The sequence below is a fragment of the Castor canadensis genome, chromosome 14 (assembly GCF_047511655.1).
Source record: "Castor canadensis chromosome 14, mCasCan1.hap1v2, whole genome shotgun sequence".
In the NCBI taxonomy this organism is placed as follows: Eukaryota; Metazoa; Chordata; class Mammalia; order Rodentia; family Castoridae; genus Castor; species Castor canadensis.
In genome coordinates this window covers 54,793,623-54,798,203 of record NC_133399.1, presented here as the reverse complement: position 1 = coordinate 54,798,203, position 4,581 = coordinate 54,793,623, and positions in this window count along the sequence as shown.

Sequence of the window (4,581 nt, the reverse complement as noted above, 5' to 3'; positions counted from 1 at the left end):
CTTGCTTATCCGATTTACTAGTGGTAGTTTTCTTACATTTGATGTGATTTGTTTTGAAAATACTTTCATAGATGGGGTTTGTGCCTAAAGCGTTATGTCCAAAGTATCTGTGCTATTGCTTGTGTATTGCACTTCTGTCCTCACTCCATCCCCGAGGGATGAAGCAGTGGCTTTGGTTTGCTGGGGAGAAGCTTCTTTGTTGAGGAACTGGCTTCCTATAGCGCTGTGTGAGGGATTATCATGTTGGTAATGTCTTAAAGCTGCTGAGAAGGCACGCTAGGGTGTGAGTGGGTGAAGAGATGGGCAAAGAGAAGAATGTAATTGCGGGAGATGGGGAAAGGCAGAGGTGTAGATAGGGTGAGGCCTTGTCTGGCAGAGGATGCGTCTGTACCTCTCCAAGGTTTCCGAAACATAACCGGAGGCACCACCTCCGAAAAGAAGCAACTGGACTCTTGCCCGTACTTACTGAGATCATCTTTCTAAGAGTAGGACCCCTTTTAAAAATCATTTTTTGAATACAGAAGTAAGATATGAAGGTTGTAACAAATTCAGACAGCTTAGAAGGAAATTAAAAGTGAAAATTCCCATTCTTTCCATTCCTTTCACTACCACTAAGAGCTTGCCATATATCCTTGCAGGTATTTTTTAGTCTTTAGAGATTTCAAAGATAGCTGTATGTAAAATGCTTATTCTTTTCTATGAATTTTCTTTTCTTTTATCATTTTTACATTTACTTACATGTGTATGCATTGTTTGTGCCACCTCTCTCTCCCACCCTGTAAAATGTTAAAGGTGCATATCTTGTTTTGCAGTATGCTTTAAAAGTTAACATTATATTAGAGTTCTCTTTCTGGTTGTTCATATTTCTACCAATGGTGTTTGAATTTCCCTACATCCTCAGTAACACTGAGTGTTACCAGACTTTCATATGTTTGTCTCATACTTTTTATTTGCGTGCTTCAGTGTAAGCATGACGTAATTGAACTATATTTCCCTTTTGTGCTTCAAAACCAGTGTAGCACTAAGTACCATTCGTTGCTCTGGGTGTTTCCATAGAGTCTTCTGGATGGTGAGTGATCCACAGCCACCCTCAGTGTATGGCAGGCACGAGGCACATGTGGCTCATGAGCGCTCAAAGTGCATCATGGGCTCCTTGATTTTGCTTAGTTAAATAGCCACATGTAGCTAGTGGCTGTTGTATTGGACAGTGTAATTCTGTGTGATAGACTTCTACAAGTGAGATTACTGAGTTGTAGGGCATATACATTTGACAGGTAGTACAAACTTGCCCTTAAAAATTGTGTGTATCTGTATATGTACTTCTATCAAAGCTGTTTGAATGTACATTTCCTTACTTCAATAATACTATTAACAGACTCAAATTTTTATCACTTTTAGAGGCAAAAAGTTGTATATTGTTTTAATTTGCATTTTGTTTTCATGTTTACCAACCATTCATAGTTCTGATTCATCTATTCAGACTTCTTGCTGCTTCCAATTGGGTTGTCTTTAAAACATTTGCTTTTTGGAAAATTCCAGTGTTCCATCAATTCCCTTACAACCACCAAAGCATGTTTTAACTTTACTAGACAATATCCTTTACCTAAATTGTGGGTAACAGGGTAATAACTTGAATCAGTGATGTTGGAAAGTATCTGTGATCCCAATAACATGATATAATTTTGTTCTATCTCTAGTATTGTGTTTGTGGGAGATAACATAAAACAGGAAAAGGGGTAAACCATAAACTAGTTCTGTTTTGTTAACACCCAGACTATTTAACCCTTTGTTTTACTGGAGAGTCCTGCAAATGCAATGTATGGATGGGATGCTCAGGTGGGATGCCTTGCTGCACACTGGACTTTGAGCACAGTGTGGGGTGGAGGAATGAGCCCTGCTAGCTGGAAGCCAGCTGCTCTGTGTGCAAGGACTGTCCTACAGGGCAGCTCTGTTCAGTCCAGTGTGGGTAAGGATAGAGATTATGGGGCTGGGGGAAGTTTTTAGTTATTTGTCTGTTGAGGCTGGGTGTGTTTATGACCTAAATTAGATGAGAAGGGGATTGCTATGTTTTTATTTTTCCCTTATGCTGTTTAAGTGATTTAATTGATGTAGCAGACCCACAGAGCCAAATTTCGTGTGTTGATACGGGAATCCAAATTAAACGTAAGTAGTTTAAGACCAGCCTTTATTCAGTGACTTTATTGGGTTGTGGCTAGCTGAGCATGTGCTGAGTTCCCTTGTCACTGAGGGAACCAGTGAGTTGTGGTAGAAAGGAAAGCAAATGAGCTTATGTACAGGCACTATGCTGGCCACTTTACACAAAATAAACTACTACTCACAACAGTAACTGCAAGAATCAACCTGGTAGTCCAGAAAGGAAAGCATGAGAAGTATGCCAGTGCAGAATGCTTCTTGCGGCTTCTCATGACTCCCTTCTGCCTGCGAGAAAGGCCCACACTACTCACGGATGCTACTCCACAACCCCACCTGCCCCACCCCAGCTCTCTCTCCATGCTTCTCCTCTCCCCTCCACCTTCCTGGTGTAGCTGTGTAACTCCCATGCAGTGCATTCATTGCACTTCATGTTTTAAGTTGATCATTCAGGACACTGCTAGGACCCTCAGTCTGGGCTTTTGAGTCTTATCCTCAAGATGACTTATTTTGGCTTTCTTCACAGCTGTAAGCTTGGCACTTGGGAGCAGAAAGCTGACTTTCTACTGTGTGTGTCTTTAACATCAAATAGGCTGTTTGACTCAGTGCCTCCACTTCTCAGGAATTTACCCTGAGGAAATCAAGATGTGCAGATTTATGTGCAGTTTCTTGCTACATTGTTCTTTGTAACAGTGAAACGTCAATAATGAAATGTGCATCAGTAGGACCGTGGTTAAATAAATGAAGTAGTATTCAGCCATCGCAAGTCATGTTTCTGAAATGCTCAGTATAAAGTTAAATAGGAAAAGCAAGGTAAAGAAAATCTCTATTTTAAAAAAATGTATATGCAAATATGGGGGAAAACTGTTCCAGAATGTTAATATTCATTATGTTTTTACTTTCCAGTTTTCTAAAGTGAATTTATTATTTCTATAATTAGGAAAAAAAACCTCGTCTGAGTTGTTTAAAAGGCAGAGGCCCTGTGGCAGCACAGCAGGCAGCAGGTCTAACCAACGGTGAGTTCCAGCTGTCTGAAGGGACAAGGTTGCATGGCATTGGTGAAGGCAGAAAACACCACTTCCTCCTACTTGCTACTCTTGGAGAGTTAGATAAATGTATTGGTGGTACTTTTCATGAGCAACTAATAAACATAAGGTTTTTAAAAGAGTTTTTTTATTTTGTCATAGGGGATAAAGTTAACACATGACAATATAAATACTAATTGCATCTGCAAGTGACCAGGAAGGCATCATAGTCCATTGCTCATCCATTACCACATTCCAAGTATCTGCCAAAGGGACAGAGAAAGATGACAAATGTCTCAAAGTTCATTTGGGCACTAAATGTTCTTGGAAGCTCACTACTGCTTGGCTGAATGAACCTCAGGTTCTAGAACCTTGGATAGGAAGCTAAGAAAGAGCTGGAGCCATTTCTGAGTTGCTCAAGTGTCGTCATCTGCATGTGTGTGAGGACAGCTCTGTTTTCTATTTCTGAGTTGCTCAAGTGTCGTCATCTGCATGTGTGTGAGGACAGCTCTGTTTTCTATGTGGCAGACCATCCTTCAGTTAAAACTGCAGCCTCTTGAGTGTGCACGTTCTGCTGGTTCTGTAAGGGGAAGAACTCCCTTTTGGTCTCACTTAGATGTTGGCGTTCAGGTTCTGGCCTTGCCTTCTCTAATGGTGTGTCCTGGTTCTAGACTGTATCTGTGTGAGGAGCTTTGGCACATTGTATCTGCCTTTGCTCACAGAAGCTGATATGCTTAGGAAGCAGAAGGCATGTAATGAGGGTAAGCCCAGGAGCAGAAAGCCTTGTTCTTCCTCACTGTGGTATTGCAAATTATCAATTAGGGGAAGGGGAACTGTGGATGGAGGCCAAAAACATCTTTGCCATTGATAAAGGCAGGTGGATGCACTAGGTTAGGGGGAGAGTCATAAACAAGTGTTGGGCTCAGCCAAGCCTCCCCTCCCGGGCTGGGTGGCACCACTCTCCTGAGAGGAACTCACTCCAGCAGGCCTAGTTCATTCCTCCTAAAAGACTAGTCCAGTACACACTTGTGTGGTGAAATGAAATAAGGTGTAGAGATGGGAGTGGTTGCCAAGTGTAGTTCAGACACATGAACAGGACAGTGTCCATTGTTGTGTACGCTCTGAAGCTGGAGTTGGCCCCTACCATCTTGCTACAGAGATTTGGCTTGTCCATCTATGTCCTATGTCCCAGTCTTAAAGGTGCTGCATCGAGGGGAGTGTGCGCTTTGACACGTTTTCCTGGTGAGTCTCACACATCACTCTACTCTGTTTTTGGTCATGATTGCTCCCATCTGGCTCCTGGACAGGTCTTCCCGAAGCTGTCTCCATCTGAGAACTGCGTCCTGAGCCCTGGACTTTATTTCAAACTGCCTGGCAGAATCCCTCCTGGAACATTCCATAAGCA